This window comes from Panthera onca, chromosome D1 (assembly GCF_046562875.1).
Source record: "Panthera onca isolate mPanOnc1 chromosome D1, mPanOnc1 haplotype 2, whole genome shotgun sequence".
NCBI lineage: Eukaryota > Metazoa > Chordata > Mammalia > Carnivora > Felidae > Panthera > Panthera onca.
The window spans coordinates 20,837,832-20,858,902 of record NC_138348.1 but is presented as its reverse complement, the minus strand read 5'-3'; the positions used below and the strand labels follow the sequence as shown (position 1 = coordinate 20,858,902).

General features: G+C 37.9%; 1 pseudogene; it reads left to right on the top strand.

Moving 5' to 3' along the window:
- The first annotated feature begins 15,041 nt into the window (after positions 1 to 15,041).
- LOC132662474 (large ribosomal subunit protein eL31 pseudogene) lies at positions 15,042 to 15,413 on the top strand (annotated as a pseudogene).
- Positions 15,414 to 21,071: the final 5,658 nt, after the last annotated feature.

The following is a 21,071-nucleotide window of genomic DNA, read 5'->3' as shown; positions in this document are numbered from 1 at the left end:
AACTGTCAGCACAGACCTGACGTGGGGCTCGAACCCAAGGACCACAAGATCACGACCTGAGCCAAAGTCGGACACTTAACTGACTGAGTCACCCAGTCTGCTGCCTCTTGTATCAGTTAGGATCCATTCAAGAAAGCTGAAACCATGCTATGTATTTCAATAGACATAAGTTTATATAGGCAGTTCCTTAAGCATATGTCAGAGAATTGACAAGCAAAAGAAAGCACTAAATTAACCAGAGATGGTAACAGAAGGAAGCAACTAACATCCCTAAAGCTGGGACATGAAGCATAGTGGCTGGAGTTATGAAAACTTGAAGGTAATAAAAAACAAAGAAGCTAAAGGCTGAAACAACAGCTACTGCTGAGGTGAAGGGTATTTCTGCGATGCTGAGATGTTGACAGAAAGAAAGAAAGAAAAGAAAGAAAGAAAGAAAGAAAGAAAGAAAGAAAGAAAGAAAAAGGAAGAAAGAAAGGACTAGTCCTTTTTGCCCTCCCTGCCTTCCACTTTCCTAGTAGTGCTCCCTAATGGCAGGAACTTGGAATAAGACAGATGGCAAAGCAAGAGCCCTAGCATCACAGAGATGCGGAGCTGAAAGACGACAGTTTAGGAGCTTAACCTCACACCTGCTATAGTTTTTCTTTTCTTTTTTTGTAATGAAAGAAAAACTTAGTTTATCTTTACTTTAATTTCCGTTGCTAATTTCAATCCTGGCTTTTCCCTTCCTTAAACTGAAAAGGCACTTTCTCATCTTTGACCATATAGTTACTCATAAGCATCCTGCAATAAAGATATTATCTCCAGTACAAGGATCAAGAATATGCAACTAAGAGCACTGCTTGTAAACTGAGTGTGCAGACAAACCACCTGGAGAACTTGTTAATATGCAGATTCTGATTCAGGAGGTCTGGGGTTGGGTCTGAGAATGTGCACTTCTAACACACTGCCAGACACAATGGGGATGCCGGTCCAGGTACACCAATTTGGGTGTCATCTATAATAAGAGGAAGATCTACCAATCACATTCACATATTCTGATAACATGTACCAAGTGCTCCCCACAGCAAATCACCATTTAGTTCACTTATTTACACATACACGCATTAACGTGTATAATTATCATTATATTATTAACGTGTATAATTTTCATTAACGTAATAATTATCTTCTAGTCTATTATTATCTTAAACCCCATTATAAATATAACTGGATATATATACGTGTATATACATATGCAATTTCTAAAGTCCTCTCTCACAGAAAAAATAAGGTTTAATTTAGTTTATTGTCAGGTAAGCATGAGATTTATGGATGCCACCATCTTTTCTCCTAATATTTCCCTCTGGTTTCGATTCTCCGATTTGACCTATGCTTAGAGAGCAGAAAGTTACGCCATTAAAATGCAGTTATGGTCTCCAAAGTGCCACTTTCCTATTTGTTCCAAAGCGCAGTTCAGTGCTACAATTGCTGACTTTACCTACAAAAATACATCATGCTCCTGCTAGCATTGCAAATTCTAAAGAGCAATGGGCTGGTTACACTGAATTCCATTCTGCATTAGAATTGTCAGCACAGTGCTGATGGCTGAATCTCTGCAAGTTGACCAGAAGTACCTCACTGGCCAGCTTCTCTGTGAAGTAGAGAGCCATGTGGTTTAGGAAAACTAATTTTTGTATTGCAAACTCAGCTCATTAAGGGTGGATGGAATGCTTCCACTCGGATATAGACAGAGTCAATGTCATCATTTCTATTTGGACTTTTAAAGCCATAAAATGCATTTAAAAGCACATTTTAAAACGTCATCAGTCACATTATTATTTTGTATCACAATTTAGTATAAACAAATTAGTCCGTCCTTCTGATGCACCATTAATTTAACAGTTAACAATTATAAGAAGGTTAGATAATTGGTTCATACTCTATCTCATGGTTCGGAATCCACAAAGTGATACCAAGTTGGTATACAATTTGTGTAGCTTTCAGTAACAAAGAGGATAGATTTTACCAATAGTCAATCATTCTAAGATTAATCAATTTGAAGTCTATCAAGATAATACCAGAACACTTTATTGACCTTATTCTAATTTTCAGATTTATAATTTCTGAACAAAACTAACTTAGATATCAATGTTATTTCTTCTAGTTGTTACTCTGCCCACTGCTAGACAGGGTGTTACTTCAGAGAAGAAGCCAAGCACATTCTCCAAATTCTCATCTGGAATCACTCTCCCAAAACATATATTAAGCTATGATATCACCATTTATTCCACCATGCCTTTCAAACCCTTTCTAAAACGTTAACTTTATTTTACTTCTGTTTGGAATGTTCTCTGCCAGACATGTTTTGCTATTTTTTTCCCAAATTAATCTTTATATTTTGACAAAGCTGTAGCTTTACATGCAGTTATATGAAATAATACAGAAAGCTGTCATGTGCCCTTTACCAACTTCTCCCAACGGCAACATCTTGCAAAACTAGTACAATAGCACATCTCCATCACCATAAAGATCTCTCATGTTGCCTTGGATAGCCATAACCACTTTGTTCCCTTTCTTCCTCCTTAAAAGGCCATTTTTTCATCTTCTCAGACTGAAACTCTATAACTGTTAAACAGTAACTCCCCATACTATCTCTACCATCTCTTGATAATGACCATATTACTTTATTTTCCATGAACCTGACTACTCTAGGTACCTCATATGACTGGAAGCATACGATATTTATTCTTTTATGTCTGGCTTATTTCACTTAGCATAACGTCTTCAAGATTCATTCTTATTGTTAGCCTGCATCAGAATTTTCAGCCTTCGTGATTTCTGCTCTTATCTGTATTATTTCCTTCTTTCTGCTTACTTCGTGTTGCCCTCTTCTTTTTCTAGGCTTTGGAGATGGGAGCTTAAATTACTGATTTGACTCAATAATGTACGCATTGAGTGCAGTATATTTCCCTCTCTGCACTGATTAGCTGTGTCCCACAAATTTTGTTACATTGTATTTTCATTTTCATTCAGTTTAATGTGTTTTAGCATTACTTTTCATTGAGACTCCCTATTTGATTCACAAGTTACTTAAAGAGGTTTTTTTTTTTTTTTTAATAATGTTTATTTTGGGGAGAGACAAAGAGACACACAGAGAAACAGAGAGAGACTGAGTGAGCGGGGAAGGGGCAGAGAGAGGGAGACAGAGAACCCCAAGCAGGCTCCTCGCTATCAGCACAGAGCCTGATGTGGGGCTCAAACCCATGAACCGTGAGATCATAACTTAAGCCGAAACCGAGAGTCAAATGCCTAACCAACTGAGCCACCCAGCTGCCCCATTATTTGAAAGTTTTTGTTTAGCTTCCAAGTATTAGGAGACTTTTCTATTATTTTGTCATTGTTTTTTAGTTTAATTCCATTGTGGTCAGAGAGCATACTCCGTATGGTTTCTCTATTTTTAATTTTCAACTTTGTTTTAAGGCCTATGAGATAGTCTATCTTGGTATATGTTCTACTGGTACTTGAAAAGAATTTATATTCTGCTATTGTTAGGTGAGTTTTCTATAAACGTCAAGTTGATTCAGTGGCTTGATGGATTTTGCATATTCTTATTGATTTTCTAATTTTTCTATCAATTATCATGAAAGTAATATTAAAGCTTCCACCCATAATCGTGGGTTTATTTCTTTTAGTATCATTGATTTTTGCTTAATATATTTCGCAGCTCTGTTGTTTGGTACATACATATTTAGAATGCCATTTGTGGTGGACTGACCTTTTCAGTACTATGGAATGTCTCTATTTGACTCTGGAAAACTTTAATGTTTACTTTAACTGTTACCAATATAGCCACTCTTCTTTTAATTAATGCTTGCATTAAATATTTTCTTTTTCTTTCAATTTTTCTATATTTTATTTGAAAAAAATTCTTATAGTCTTCATATAGTTGTGTTAAATATTTTAATCTACTTTGCCAATCTGTTTCTTATTTATTGCACTTGGACCATTTACATATAATGTAATTATTCATATATTAAGGTTTAAGTCTACCATTTGATTTTTTTTCCTGGTTTTTATATTTTTAGGTTTCTCTTTGCTCCTACCTTCCTGCAGATTACTTGATCTGCAGATTGGTTTTCTATAGTGTTTTTGACTGTATCTTTTTATATAGATTTATTAGTGATTGTACTATTCCACCATAATACAAAACTTCAGTCTTCCGGTGTTGACACTTTACCAAAGTGAAGTACTGCAATCCTACCTCCTTTTATGTTCCTTACATCTTCCATTTATAATATAATTTTCTTAAATATTTTCTCTACAAGGGCACCTGAGTGGCTCAGTCAGTCGAGCATCCGACTTAGGCTCAGGTCATGACCTCACGGTCTGTGGGTTTGAACCCCACATTGGTCTCTGCGCTGACAGCTCAGAGCCGGCTTTGGATTCTGTCTCTCTCTCTCTCTGCCTCTCTCCTGCTTGTGCTTTGTCTCAATCTCTCTCAAAAATAAATAAACATTAAGAAAAGTATATTTTCTCTACATACATTGAGAATCACAAAAAGTGTTATCATCTTTGCTTCAAGTACCAAACATTTCGCTTCAAGTTTAGGAAACTCAAGAGGAGAAGAAACATGTATGTGCATACATTTTTAGCCCTGTTGGTCTTTCTTCCTTTTTGCTGTCCCAAACAAAAAGCCACATGGAGCTAGATGCCAAAACTCTCCACTCAGCTTCTGTTGACATTCAAAGGGTAGCCTCTCCTTACTGCTGGGTGCAATTCAGAGTTGTGGTGCCCCACCAGATCTCTGCTTAGAGGAGATGGCTTAAGAGTCCTTCATTACTGCTACCCTTGTAAGCTGCATCCATAAAATGGAAGTGGGCTTGTTACTGCTGGGCAGTGGTAAAAGTCCTGATTCTACATTAGGCTTCCTTTAACATCATCCAGCAGGGAGAATGGGTTCTCTAGCCTCCTCTGACACCACCTTGGTTTTCAGGGGGTGGGGCATCTTGTCACAATTTAAAGAGGGTGGAGCTCTTCGCTCCCTTCTCACACATCACTTTTGGGGGGTGGGGGGAGGATTACAGTTTTCTGTGTGGCGTTTGACTGGAATAAAGCACTTGTTGTCAGAAATTTTCGGTCTTACTAGCATGCTTTTATCAGGCTTTTAAATTTTTATTTTAAATTTATTATTATTATTTTTCCAATGCCAGTATTTCTGAGCTGCCAGCTTTTTTATCTCCACATATGGGATGTATGAAGAACAAAAGAAAGCTCACTGATTTCACCACCATGTCATCTCTTGGAGCCTGAGGCCCCTAGCCTGTCTTCCTTCTTCCCTTCTTTTAGTGTATTATTACTTTTGTTTCATATACAACGTCCAGGGTTTTTAATAGTACAAAAAAGAAAAAATACGGAAAAAGACATTTACTCCATCTTTCCAGCATGAAAAGTCTCTGTTTCATCTTTTAAGACTCGACTATAAGGACCCTTCCTTTGTAAATCTTACCAACCACACCATTTCCCTTGATGGTGACACTCTTTTCTCTGTAGGTTTCCAGGCACTTTTATTGTAATTTATTTTCCTCCCATGGCTATCTTCATAAACTAGGCATATTAGGCTATGAAACTCCTGAGGGTACATGCTTTGCTTTATTCTCTCCTATGTTCTCCTGAGACTAGCACAATAGTTTGAACAGAGCAGGCAATGTTTATTAATGAAAAGGTGAGTGTATGGTATAGTCTCTCAAGATTTTTTTATTTTCTTATTAATATTTATTCATTTTTGAGAGTGAAAGGGACAGCGCATGAGCAGGAGGGGCAGAGAGAGAGGGGGAGGCACAGAATGCAAAGCAGGCTCCAGGTTCTGAGCTGTCAGCACAGAGCCCGACATGGGGCTTGAACTCAAGGACCACGAGATCATGACGTGAGCTGAAGTCGGGCACTTAACCAACTGAGCCACGCAGGTGCCCCTTTCAAGATTTTCTTTTTAATGTTTATTTGTTTTTTAGAGAGAGAGACAGAGAGTGTGAGTGGGGGAGGAGCAAAGAGAGGGAGACACAGAATCCAAAGCAGGCTCCAGGCTCCAAGCTGTCAGCACAGAGCCTGATGCAGGACTCGGGACTCTTACTCTGGGACCACAAGATAGTGACCTGAGCCGAAGTCAGACGCTTAATTGACTGAGCCACCCAGGCACCCCTCAAGATTTCTTTTTAAAGATACAGACCACCTTTACCAGAAATCCTTGTAGGAAATCTCCAAACTGAGGAAGTGCTCTGTTAGATATTCTCACATGATCTCTTACATCCTTCTAACATTGCAATACACAATCATCATTGTATTGCTTCCCCTGCTACACAGAGAGGACCATATATATGATTTTCTTAAGGTTTTGGTGAAGACTCTGTCATAGACCATAAATTGTATAAAATCAGGGACCACGTTGGTCTTGGCTCGTGGCTTACAGGTATCCCAGAACTTAGCACAGTCCTTAAGTACAAAGTATATATGCAAAAACTATTTGTTGAATTAATGAATTAACGTTTTAAAAATGGATAAAAAAATAGATGAGAATAGGAACTCATCATGTTATGAATGACTCCATTACATATGTTACATAAAAAAGCTATCCAATTTGCCTTCCCAGAAATGTCCATTTTGCCTCTTTGGATCTCAAAATTTACTAATTACCCATTTCTAATTATATTAACATAACTTTTGTTACACATTTTTTTAAATCAGAACCATTTTAGAAACTGAAAGATGAACTTGTGAGCTACCTACATGGGTTTTTCCCAAATGCCTTAACAAACTTTATTGTTGATCTGTAATAGCTGATGAGAGAGCAAGAAATGGAAAGGGAAATAGCTTTTTCATGTGATCAGTGTTAGTAAACTGCACCTGAATGGCTCTGTTGGAGGCCAATCTAGATACATGGCTTCACTTACTAGTCTCATAAATGGCCAAACCTATTGTTAGTCCCTTAGTAACTCAGTAATACTTCATAAATGATTTCTTAGTACTTTATTTCCAAGTCTAAAATTCATATCTAAATCTCCAAAACCCACATCACTAAAACTCTTCTGGAAGAGTTATTTTAAGTGTTGTAATATTCCCACACGAACACTCATCTTGCACAGTTAAATTATTTAACCTTTTTTCTGTATGCCAGTTTGTTAAGTATTGCTGAGAGTGAGGCAAACGAAAAGAGCTATAAGGCAAGAATATTTCTTCTTTACACACGGCTCTAAGGAGAGACAGGGGATGACAAAATGTTACAGAAGGAGAGGAAAAAGGTTCCTCTGAAATCACAATGTCACAAAAATAGAGACAGATTCTGTTCCCCTAACATAATCCATTGACAGTCATTCCATTATATGAAATTGAGGTTAGGCCTTGGTGTTTGACATCTGCTCTGGAGGTTATATTTTAAAAGCTCAATCTTAAACTCATAGGATGGGAGAAATATAGATGTTTTGATATTGCCATAATCTTTATAAAGTAGACATCCTAAGGGGTTCCGTGAAGTTGGAACATATGAATTATATGTGATAAAATAAAGATGCCAGTCCCCTAAAGACTCATTTATACAGATGTAACACTCTAAACCAAAAACAAAAAAAACAAAAACAAAAACAAAAAAACACCTACCAAGGAAAAGGAAAATAAAGAGGAATTAGTCTAAAATTTGTATTTTATGAGGGTTGATTTGTAAAAGTTAATGAAGACTGTTATTTAGCATTTAACAATCAGACACTATGGGCATAGCTTGTATTAGGTAATTAAGAAAATGCTATCAAATACTAACGACCTATCTTCAGACAAAACTTTCATGCCACTCATTTTTTTAAGTGGATCATAACTCACCTACTTGGAAACACTCAACAGTGGCTAAGAAGCCCTAAAGGTGTAGCAAATATTCTTTATATGATTCATATTATAACATGGCTTTATCTATTGATAGCCACCCATTTGAGGATAGCTGTGCTTTTCTGCAAATAAATAAATGGAATACTCATGAGTGGCTTAAAATATATTCATTGCATATTTACCATTTTGAGAATGTAGCATAGATCAAGTCAAAAACAATCAGGTACACACTCCGCTAAAGGTTTTGGCACCATACCATGCTCTAAGCTCCTTGTGATCAAGAGCCCTACTTTACTCATTCATAGGATCCCTGCCATCTGATTTAGAACCAGGCAAAAAGTTGATGTTCAATGAGAGTGATTGGTGTAGTTAACCAAACTACTATGTATGGCTCTCTGAATTTGGCATGGGCCCACATGGCCATCTACAAAATTAAAGATTTTGTTGGGAATGCAAGCTGGTGCAGCCACTCTGAAAACAGTATGGAGGCTCCTTAAAAAAACTAAAAATAGAACCACCCTATGACCCAGCAATTGCACTACTAGGCATTTATCCACGGGATACAGGGGTGCAGTTTCGAAGGGACACATGCACCCCCATGTTTATAGCAGCACTATCAACAATAGCCAAAGTATGGAAAGAGCCCAAATGTCCATCGATGGATGAATGGATAAAGAAGATGTGGGATACCTATACAATGGAGTATCACTCGGCAATCAAAAAGAATGAAATCTTTCCATTTGCAACTACGTGGATGGAACTAGAGGGCATTATGCTAAGCGAAATTAGTCAGAGAAAGACAAAAACCATATAACTTCACTCATACGAGGACTTTAAGTAACAAAACAGACGAACATAAGGGAAGGGAGACAAAAATAATACAAAAATTGGGAGAGGGACAAAACAGAAGAGACTCATAAATCTGGAGAACAAACTGAGGGTTACGGGAGGGGTTATGGGCTAAATGGGTAAGGGGCACTAAGGAATCTACTCCTGAAATCACTGTTGCACTATATGCTAACTAATTTGGATGTAAATTTAAAAAAATAAAAAATAAAGTTTAAAAAAAAATATTTTGTGATACTACAAAATATCTTCTCACTTCATAGAGAATATCTGGTCTCTACTTCCTCTTCTGTGTTTCTACACATCTGCAGTTTCTGTGCTCAGCAAGTCTGTTATCCTGTCATATTTCTGAGGGTTTTATTTGAGACTTTGATAACTAGCTCCTTCTGTAATAAAAGCTGATGGCTACGTATAGAATGAGTAACCACCACACAGTAGGTCCATTTAGGCAATGCTCTTCCCACTCGTCATACCAAGAACACTGGTAGTTTCAAGTCAAATGATAGGCATTAACTAGAAAAAAAAAAGTCTTAGAATTTCCCTATCAGTCATAATAAAATCTACTGAAACTACTTTTTTCCACTTACTATTCACTTCTCTACTCTAAATTGCAAATTCCTTCTGATTATATGAGGAGCCATATTTTCTGTTCCTTTTTTTTTTCTTTTTTAATTACCTAGGGACCATCATTTCTTAGCTTCTTGATTTCTCAGTGATTAGGCTATCATGGCTAAGTACACAGTCTCTAATGTAGAAACTATGCAGTCAAATCATTCTGACATACTTCACCCTGCAAGAAAAATTTTCAGAAAGACCACTATCCACACCATATCTTCTCAGTCATTATTTTAGATACAGTGCTTGGAAAACAAAGATGCCCTTTATTGCCTAAGGAATTAAACAACTGTTTAACTGTTTAATGCTAAAAAGGAAGCATTGAGGCCTCAAAACGAAGCCTGGCAATAATCCAATCTGTGAGGCACCAACATAAAAAATCTATGTAATAGGGGTGCCTGGGTGGCTCAGTTGGTTGAGTGTCTGACTTAAGCTCAGGTTATGATCTCACGGTTCGTGAGTTCAAACCTCATGTCAGGCTCTGTGCTGACAGCTCAGAGCCTGGAGCCTGCTTTGGATCCTGTGTCTCCTTCTCTCTCTGCTCCTCCCCACTTGTGCTCTGTCTCTCAAAAATAAATAAATGTAAAAAAAAATTTTTTTTAATCTACGTAATAGTTAACTTTTATCAGAGCAAAAGACTCTGTTCTGCAAAAGAAAACTGGGAACAGAATGATCTAACGATGTCTGTTCAGTGAGATTCTTTCTTACTGAACTTTCTAATATTCATTCTATTCTATTAGAAACTGAGCATTCCAGTCAGACATAACTGAAAACAACATGAGAAGAGCCAGTTCACTGTGACTATCTGAGTTAAACTGTTACTGGGTTCTGGTCCCAGATGCACCAAAGAACTGGAGACCCAAGACCAGAATGGGGAGTTTATTCAGTAGGTAAGTAGAGTACACTTTCAAGAGTGAAAGCAGGCCATTGCCAGAGCAAGAGTGGCAATGGTATTGAGAACCTGTAGCTGCAGCCTTTTAAGTCTGCTTTCTGCATATGTAAATTGGTCTCTGACTGACATTTTTGATTGAGAGCTGGTAGTTATATAATACTTTGGCCTCTGTGCATGAGCCTACCCATGATGCATACTGTTATAATTTTATTTGCTTATGTATCGTATATTTATGAGTGTCTAATGAGCTTTTGTTGCAACATTAAAAGTACTTAAGAGCAGGTTGCACCCTTTGTATGCATGCTCAGCTTTTACAAGTCTCCTTTTTGGTTTTTGAGCCAGCTCTGTAGCTAGGCCTTTCCTGTTCTGTTAGCCCTTAGAGATGAAGGGCGTGGCTGCTAACCCTGAGGGGTGGCTCTGAGGGTGTGGCCAGCATCTACTTTATCTCTTCTCTGTCACGCTTAACTACCTGCCTAATAGGATAGCTAGTTGAAGACCCTTACTTGCAGGTACAAGTGGTTTAGCACTCACATGTAGAACTAAAATCCATCCTGGAGGTTTCACTTACGTCTAATTAATGCAAAGTGTCTATTTCAGGGAGATGCCTATCTAGAGGAACACAGGATTCCTTCTGGGAGATTCTCAGGAAGACTCCATCATAGCATAACCACCGAAGTAAAACCACCCCATCAAAGTATTTTGCCTAAGTTCTTAAGAAATTCAGTTCATTTTTTTTTTTTTCTGGTGTCTAGGATTGGATGAGGTTCATTCTCAGCTCCTGCTATCTAACCTGGGGTCCAGGTTAGACTTCAGTTAAATAGGACTGACAAGCACTTAAGTCCCAGGAGCAGTAATTTATCCTTCTAAAATACACAGAATATTTATTTATGTGATTCTGTGTGAGATAAGTTATGTATTTGTTATTGAGTCGTAGCTCTCTAATTGGTTATCAAGACAGTATTCCGTCAAGCTGTCACTTACAAAGGGTTAACTCATTACTTTGACTTCTATCTTAAAAGAGGATAGTGCTGGGGCGCCTGGGTGGCTCAGTTGGTTAAGCGTCTGACTTCGGCTCAGGTCATGATCACTCGGTATGTGAGTTCGAGCCCCGCGTCGGGCTCTGTGCTGACTGCTCAGAGCCTGGAGCCTGTTTCAGATTCTGTGTCTCCCTCTCTCTCTGACCCTCCCCTGTTCATGCTCTGTCTCTCTCTGTCTCAAAAATAAATAAACGTTAAAAAAAAAATTTAAAAAAAAAAAAAAAGAGGATAGTGCAAATTGGGGGATTAGCTCTTAACTGTGTACCCAGGAATTATCTGAGAAACTTAAAATACTTTACCTAATTTAGTATCAAAACACAGTCTGATCTTTCTCTCTGTGGTGACAGAGCAAAAATTGGCAATAAACATTTTTATTCCTACACATTAAAAGCAATGATTTTTTGCTTGTTCCCCCCCCCTTTCTTTTATTATCATTGTAATATATGCTTATTGTAGAAGTTTAGAAAGTACAAAAAAGCAAAAGACACGTTGGAAAAAAGTATCCCTCTATAATCACACTGACATTTGGTACTTTGCCTTTCAGTCTATCCCACTGTACATGTTTTACGTACACTCTAATTCTACATACATTTTGCCCTGCATTTTTCATTTAACATATTTTAGTATTTCCCTTGTTTTTAAAAACTCTATATAAACATCATTTCAACCACTGCTATATTTCTAATTTGGTACTATATTAGTATTCTATTATCTTGTTACATATGAATTTACATTTTTAACTAAAATGTTTACACTAATTTTTAAAAATTTTCTTAATGTTTATTTATTTTTGAAGGAAAGAGAGACAGAGAGAGAGAGCAGGGGAGGGGCAGAGAGAGAGGGAGACACAGAATCTGAAGCAGGCTCCAGGCCCTGAGCTGTCAGCACAGAGCCCGATGTGGGGCTTGAACTCACAAACTGCAAGATCATGACCTGAGCCAAAGTCAGTCTCTTAACCAACTAAGCCACCCAGGTGCCCCTAAAATGTTTTACACTTTAAATCACACTATCAACATACAATGCATCAAAGAACATAATGTATATGACATATATACTAGTTGTGTTTTTATTGATATAATAAAGCAAATATAAAGAGTTGCAGTTCAGGGCTTTTCTGACTAACAGAATTTCTCATTTTTCTTCAGCAGTCCTAAATTCATTGGAAATGTTGTTAAAAGGTAGCAGATACAATAATTTATTTTAACTCTGATGAGTGCTCAGTAGGAAGGTTGAAAAGTCAAGAACTCCCTGAAAAGTAATACATCCATTTTATTTGTGAAATGACTTCCATCCCAATGTAGTACTTTATTTTGCACATTTTACCAGGGCATTATTGGGCATTTTTGCAACCCAATAGACTCTGCCTGGCTCATTTCTCTGAATGGAATGGCATAGCCATACAGAAGAAGCAGTCATTTCTCCATTAATTTACCAAGGCATGAGAACAATCCAGCTTGTATTACAAGTTCTATGGTTTTTCACGGACAGGGCCAACTATTCCACCTTTATCATTCAAGATTATCTGATATTGAAGGAGATCACCAGAAATTGAGGAAAACAACTAAAAATCTGTCCCCCGGGGTGTCTCGGTGGCTCAGTCAGTGAAGCATCCCAATCTTGATTTCAGCTCAGGTCATGATCTCACCGTTTATGAGTTCGAGCCCTGCATCTTGGGATTCTCTCCCTCTCCCTCTCTTGCTCTCTGCCCCTCTCCCAATTACGCTGTCTCTAAAAATAATACACTTAAAAAAAGAGAAATTAAAAATCTGCCTCTAATGTGCCAAACATTCTCATTTGTGTTATTTCATCTGCTGGTGTGTATGTCTATTGAAGGAAGAGAAGGGTATCTTTTTTTTTTTTCCTAGTTTGCAATGAAGTGTTGTGGAGGCAGCAATGTTCATATGAAGGTAACAATATGCAATCTGAATGCATAATTCAAATAAAATAAATAGGTAGGAGGGGAAAATGGGACACCAAGGTGCCCAGGACTATGGGTAGAAAGTGCAGGAGGAGGGTCTAGGCATGTAGAAGAAAGGAGGCTCAGAGGATTTTCTGGAATCTTAGTGCAGCTTAATCAAGGCAGGTGTGTTCGCAGTTCCTCGGGGTCTTGGCCTGATACAGAGGGAGCTACTAAACGTGTTAACAAGAACAGACCTCAAATACTCTGTGGATCATCTCTATCATCACCCCTAGACTAAACCTTGACCAAGAATGATCATCACATGGCAATAGAGGAATTTAGAAGGGCAAAGAAGCAAGAAAGAGATGAGCTGGCTAAACATGGCAGAAATCTGAACACATCAGTATGAAACAGAATTTGAGGCATGTTATAGAAATTTGATGTAGTGAAAATGCACGTAAGGGAATAACAATTTAATTGGGTTGCTCCCAACAAAATATTTTACAGGTCTACTGGTGTATCCTGAAAGTAGTAACTTCATGACTATTTAGCACACAAACTACCGTCTATAGAAGACAGAACAATGATGGATGGAAAGCATTTCACCCTAGTAACAATGAACCAGCAAAGTGATCTTGCAAACAGTAGTGGTTTTCCCCCTCACAAGTCCATTTGTTTTTCCTGTGCTGGAAATATTGTACATAGAATGTAAAAGGTGCAGTTTGGGGGAGGGGAAAGTTGCAGACTCAACTCCCCTACAATTGCATGGGAAAGTTTTTTCCATGGTATACACAACGCCGAGCTACACTCTAGGTACTGCTGGTCACTGAGTGTGGAGACACAGAACAACAGGGAGGTGAACCTTAACCTTAACGTGCAGGGGAAACTCCTTGACATCAAAGGGGGCGCTGATTCACAGCATTACTCTTCCCCTTTTTCTTTTCTTTTCTTTTCTACCTTGGTCTATTTAACTGTTCTACATTTCAGAACATCAATACCATTGAGCAGCACCTAGGTGGCTCAGTCGGGAAAGCATGTGACTCTTTTTTTTTTTTTTTTTTTTTTTTATTTATTTTTTTTATTTTTTAATATATGAAATTTACTGTCAAATTGGTTTCCATACAACACCCAGTGCTCATCCCAAAAGGTTCCCTCCTCAATACCCATCACCCACCCTGCCCTCCCTCCCACCCTGCCCTCCCTCCCACCCCCCATCAACCCTCAGTTTGTTCTCAGTTTTTAACAGTCTCTTAAGCATGTGACTCTTGATTTCATCTCAGGTTATGTTCTCATGATTTGTGAGTTTGAGTCCCACATCAGGCTGTGCGCTGACAGCATGGAGCCTGCTTGGGATTCTCTCTCTCCCTCTCTCTGCCCCTCCCCCACTTGTGCTGTCTCTATGTCTCTCAAAATATATTCATTAATTATAAAAAACGTTTAAAATTAATACCGTTGATAAAACATGAAAAGAGTAAAGGCTTTTCTTTAAAGATGTAATTCAAGTACAATATTCGTAAGGAAAAGTACATATATTCAATTGTACCACTCTACAAATATTTACAAACTGAAAACATCACTGTAACCAGCATCCAGAGAAATAGACAACCACCAGCACTCTAGAAGCACATCATCCACACCCTCCCCGGTCCAAAGGAAATCCTTTCACTCACAGAATAAACCAGTTTTTACTCTAATTGAACTGTATGTAAATGGAATCACACATGATGTGCTGGTTTTTATTTGGTATCTTTTGCTTAAATTATGCTTATCAAATGTCTCCACAGTGTTACAATTGTGGAGATTTTAAATAAGGAAATTTTTGTGAAAATAGAGCAATGTTTGATACAGAGGGGGGAAAAAAGCTGAATTAAAAACTATGGCTGCTTTACAACCTGGGCCCCGCAGAATGGCTCCCGCAAAGAAAGGTGGCAAGAAGTGTTGTTCGGCCATCAATAAGGTAGTGACCAGAGAATACACCATCAACATTCCCAAGCGCATCCATGGAGTGGGTTTCAAGAAGCATGGCCCTCGGGCTCTCAAAGAGACCCGGAAATTTGCTATGAAGGAGATGGGAACCCCAGATGTGCTCATTGACACCAGGCTCAACAAAGCTGTCTAGACCAAAGGAAAAAGGAATGTTCCGTATGTCTGTGTGCGGTTGTCCAGAAAACGTAACAAGGATGAGGATTCACCAAACAAGCTCTATATATTGGTTACCTATATACCTGTCACCATTTTCAAAAATCTACAGACTGTTAATGTGGATGAGAATTGCTGATTGTCGAATAAAAGTATAAAACTGTGTACACACACATACACACACACACACACACACACACACACATATATATGGCTGCTGTTCCAGGTATTAGGTTATAACAAGTAACAAATGCAGTAATTTTTTAGAAGGCTAGTAGTAACAACAGCTCAAGAGAACTTGCAAAGAACGCTGCCCTGTTGAGGATAGCCCTGCCAACATACTATAATTTCTAATCTGTGTGGTCTAAAAGTATAAGTCACCCTCTAAGAAGAGATGTGGAGCATGAGGACTGTGCCTCCTCACATAAGTGCAGGTGAATGCAAGTGGGGCAGCTTTCATATCCAAGCTAGGCTCAGTCTACACCACAGGAACCCTGACATTTAAAGATATAGAACACATCTATCACAATTGTCACTTGCCATTAATTTACATTCCCTTTATGCATCTGTTCAGAAAATAATTAGGATTTTATGCTGCAGTAAATATGCTTGTTCATCCATTAGTGCAAAGCAAAAGATTAATTGCATTACAATGGGAATCAGGACGACAGCACTCGGAGCCACAATGATAACAGTGACAGCTGGGCTGCCCACAGTACTTTGCTCTGATAAGCTTCAAAAACAAGTGTAGATAGGAAAATAATTAAATCACTGACAAGATGGCACCAGCCTTATTTTCCCTCTTCTTGCATTCAGCTTACAATCACCAAATAAAAAGATTCTCCCTACAAATTAGAAAAGGACCTTTATTTTTTTTTCCCTATCTCCAAATGCCCTGGTTTAACATTAGTAATGAGCTGGATTGCTAACATATCTCACTTTTATTTAACCTCCTATCACTTATCTAACCAAGCTAAATATTGAGGTTAACCTGAACTAGCATCTACTGAGAACCCAAGAGACAGGACTGGCACTGGACATGTGTCCACTTCAGTCACAGGGCATGGTGCTTAAAGCTCTACTGTCACCATGTTAGAATTCTTAATTCTTTAACCAGAGTCCCGCATTTTAATTGGGTATTGGGCCTCAAAAATTATGTACCTAGTCCTGCTGATAGATGTAAAAAAATAGTAACATGATCTCCCTAATATATGTAATTATTATGTATATAATGCATGTATTGTGCACATCTGTACAGTATACACATATTTATGTACACATATATGTACATTATTATGTATATATTATATACATACTGTGTATGTGCACACACATATATATCAGTGAAAGCATCCACAGTCAGACCTATTGCTACAGTTCCCCAAAAGGAAACAAAAACAAACAGCAAACAAATTCATTTCCCCCTCTTTTCCCTGGTCAATTAAAAAGGAAAGTGGTGTTATTGAGCGGAAACAGAACATCTGTTTTTTGAGGAAACATCTGAGAAGCAAGAGACATGCTCTACTTGTAACTCCAATTGTCTCCTGACTATGGATACTTTCCTATGGTTCAAAATAGACTGATCATTGTTTTAGGGACAATGCGTGTTAACAACGTGTTTAACACTGAGTGGGAGTTTACCAACATTCAAGAAAACATCTGTGCAGTGATTTGAATAATGATCTAGCCTCCACCCCGGTGCCTCCACACCACCCTCCCCAACCACCAAAAAAATTAAAAGAAATGGTTATAGAAGGGCTCAATTGAAAACTTCATCCTTTGATGTTTAGTTAAGGCGACAACAGAAGCCAGATAACTGATCTTGCTCTGACATTCCCACAGGAAGAAGTAACTGACAGATGGTCATGATTGTAACCAAAATGTTTGGATAATCATCTTTGATGAATCATTTATCATGGCAGCTCCTCATATGACAGTGACTTCTTTGGAGTCCCCTAAAACCCTGGCCCATTAAGAAATTGCTTAATGACATACTGTTTTTACTACTCATCCAGAAAGTAGCCACAGCTTATCCTTCTCCATGATTTTTAAAGTTGTTTTTTTTTTTTAGAATCCCTTGGATTTATTAAATTTATTAATCATAACATTTTGTCTTCCATGGAGAATGAGAGAGGGAGTTTTGTTATTGATAGGGGAGAAAGGCTTCGAAAATAGGTCAGGTGCAACAAGAGACTGCTTGAGGGAAGGGACATGCAAATTAACTACTGTAGACGTGGGTGTTTTTGCCCTGGCAGCAGCTGCTGAATAATTAGGGCCCAAAGGCCTTCATAAAGGTTATAAGTCTTGTTACTGTGGCTAACCAAATCTGCTTGAGTAATTTTCCTTTCACTATTGCAATTATGGGGTTTTAACTCACTAGGTAGCTGATTTTGTGGCATGTACATATTCGATGTGTCAGGGAAAATGAGCTTCCAAGGCTCCCCTCTGGACCACTTTAGAGCAATGATCATAAATCCTCACTAAAGGGAAACTGGTTCTTAAGAGGAGCAATTCTAGGGGTGGGAGTGGAGGAAAAAATGAAAGGAAGCAGGCAAACATTTCATAAGCAATGGAGCTGCAAAATTGGATTGTAGCACAACACAATAATATGAAACAATGTAATATAGTATACTAGAATATGTTGTATTTACATGTGATATAATACACATTTTAAGGTTCATTATTATTATCACAGATAAGCATTCATCCTGGATGCTCCTAGAAAATTTTGGTACTACTTAGATCCACTTTTCCTGGAAGTAAGTAACTTTCACTTTCCAGTGTCCCCTCTCAGAATTGTGAAACCATGGTCCTTCTATCTTTTACCTTTTCTTGTGCAACCCTGTGCATTGACTCTCTGTCTCACCTGTCTTATCAAGTCTGTCTCCTCTTGTCCTGACACGGTATCTACTATTAGCATGGGATAGAGTCAATAGTAGGAGAGAAGAAGTGGGTCTGATTTTGGTGATAAGTATCTGTTCTACCAACTGGGTAATGTGACTAATTTATCTGAACTATAGTTTCCTCACTTTTTGAAATGGGAAATCACTACTTTTAGAGGTTATTCATGGACACCAAATGTAAAAATTTATGGAAAGTGCTTTTTTAGGCTTAAATATATTTGTCTATCATATTTCCCTCCCTTCCTCTCTTTTCAGTCTCCCTCTCTCATACATCTCTCCATAAATCTTACATCCACCCACACACATTTCAATTTATTTTATCTTGTCCTTAAAGTGAATACAAACATACCAACAGAGCTTGGACATTTCAATTCATATATTTATATAAAATCAATGTTTATTTTATCAATAAATACTTGATATAATTTCAAAGTAGTTTTGACATTTAACAGAAAAAAAAATAGTTATAAAACATAGTTTTAATGTGGCCAACGAAGGTATTCCTTTTTTTTCATTTTTAAAACATTTTTTATTTTTATTCTTATTTTTTTTTTTAATTTACATCTAAATTAGTTAGCATATAGTGCAACAATGATTTCAGGAGTAGATTCCTTAGTGCCCCTTACCCATTTAGCCCATCCCCCCTCCCACAACCCCTCCCATAACCCTCAGTTTGTTCTCCAGATTTATGAGTCTCTTCTGTTTTGTCCCCCTCCCTGTTTTTGTATTATTTTTGTCTCCCTTCCCTTATGTTCATTTGTTTTGTCTCTTAAAAGTCCTCATATGAGTGAAGTCATATGATTTTTGTCTTTCTCTGACTAATGTCACTTAACATAATACCCTCCAGTTCTATCCACATAGTTGCAAATGGCAAGATTTCATTCTTTTTGACTGCCGGGTAATAAATACTCCATTGTATATATATCCCACATCTTCTTTATCCATTCATCCATCGATGGACATTTGGGCTCTTTCCATACTTTGGCTATTGTTGATAGTGCTACTATAAACATGGGGGTGCATGTGTCCCTTCGAAACAGCACCCCTGTATCCCGTGGATAAATGCCTACTAGTGCAATTGCTGGGTCGAGGGGAGTTCTATTTTTAGTTTTTTGAGAAACCTCCATACTGTTTTCAGAGTGGCTGCACCAGCTTGCATTCCCACCAACAATGCAAAAAAGATCCTCTTTCTCCGCATCCTTGCCAACATCTGTTGTTGCTGGAGTTGTTAATGGTAGCTATTCTGATGGGTGTAAGGTTGTATCTCATCATGGTTTTGATTTGTAAAGAAGGTATTCTTTTTTTAATTATTACTTATTTATTTTGAGAGAGAGAGGGAGAGAGGGAGAGAGGGAGAGAGGGAGGGAGGGAGGGAGGGAGGGAGGGAGGGAGAGAGGGAGAGAGGGAGGGAGAGAGAGGGAGAGGGAGAGAGAGAGAGAGAGAGAGAGAGAGAGAGAGAGAGAGAGAGAGATGAGTAAGGGCAGAAAGAGAGAGAATCCCAAGCAGGCTCTGCACTGTCACCATGGAGCCCAACATGGGGCTCCATTCCATGTACTGTGAGATCATGACCTCAGTCAAAATCAAGAGTCAGACACCTGACCAAGTGAGCCACCCAGGTGCCACAAAGAAGGTATTCTATCCAAAGCTGAGCATATCATGAGCCTAAGAATTGGTACTACATTGGCACTTAGATCACCAAAGGGCGACCTATAAATGAAAGCGTATTTGCTTCTCCACCGATTTTACATTCTCTATCAAGCATTCTGGTTTAACATGTTCTTTTTCATTACAGAAAGCACTTTTCACAAATAACATTCATATATATATATATATATATATATATATATATATATATACACACACACACACACACACATATATGTGTGTATATATATATATATATTTAGATACAAGTCTAGAATTCATGAACACATTAATAATTTTCCCTAACCAAATACAGTCTTAATAATGCTTTTCACTGTATAAGTGCCTCCTACGTAGTGTTTTGTCACTTGTTGAGGCTTAAGGTAGTTTATGTTGATTAATAGTTTAATTGTTGGTAAAGAGCCCTGGATCAGGACTATGTTATGTTCTGAGGAATTATAGGTAGGATATATAGGTAGTCATCTGTGGGAAGAGGGGTTTTAGAAGTCAAAAGATGGACACAGTGTCAGGGACAATTTGTAATTGTGAAATCTTCAGCTTTCTTCATTGTAACCCAATATAAAAGGATAATAGCAATAATCTTTGATGTGGGCAATTAAGATTTATTAAATCTTATGTAAAGTATGCATTTAAAAAGTCTAAAATTACTTTGATTCTGTGCAAATGCAGATTTAAGACAAAGCTTCTAATCCCTGTCCCCTCCAATACACCCACTAATCTGAATGATATATCACTCTGTGCTTCCTACATAGAATTTCAGAAGTCAACCATCATGACAAGCCAAAATCAAATCTATATAATAAAGACAAGTTTTCCAAACCATAGAGAGCTCCTACGAGTACCACATCTTTAGGACTCAAGAAGGGGAGAGAGCAAGGACGTGGTCTTACATTACAACATCAAACAGTATCTAGCATAGGAATCTTATCTTTACAGATGAGCTTGCCTGTGATTAAGGCAGGTTGGCTTAAAGAGTCCTATTTGGGGTACAGACAAGTAAAATACCTGTATCATGTGACTCTCTTCCTAACTTCTCCTTGATCTAATATAGGATGGAATCCCTGTCTCCACCCTCATGATAGTTCCAAGAGTGGAGTAGCTATATAAAATATTAGAGTTCCGATGTTGGTAATGGACAAATGTGGACCCTAACCACTCATTAGTTTATTGACTTGAACAAGTTAATATCTTTGAAATTGACATAAAATTAACTCTAAAATGGAAATAAT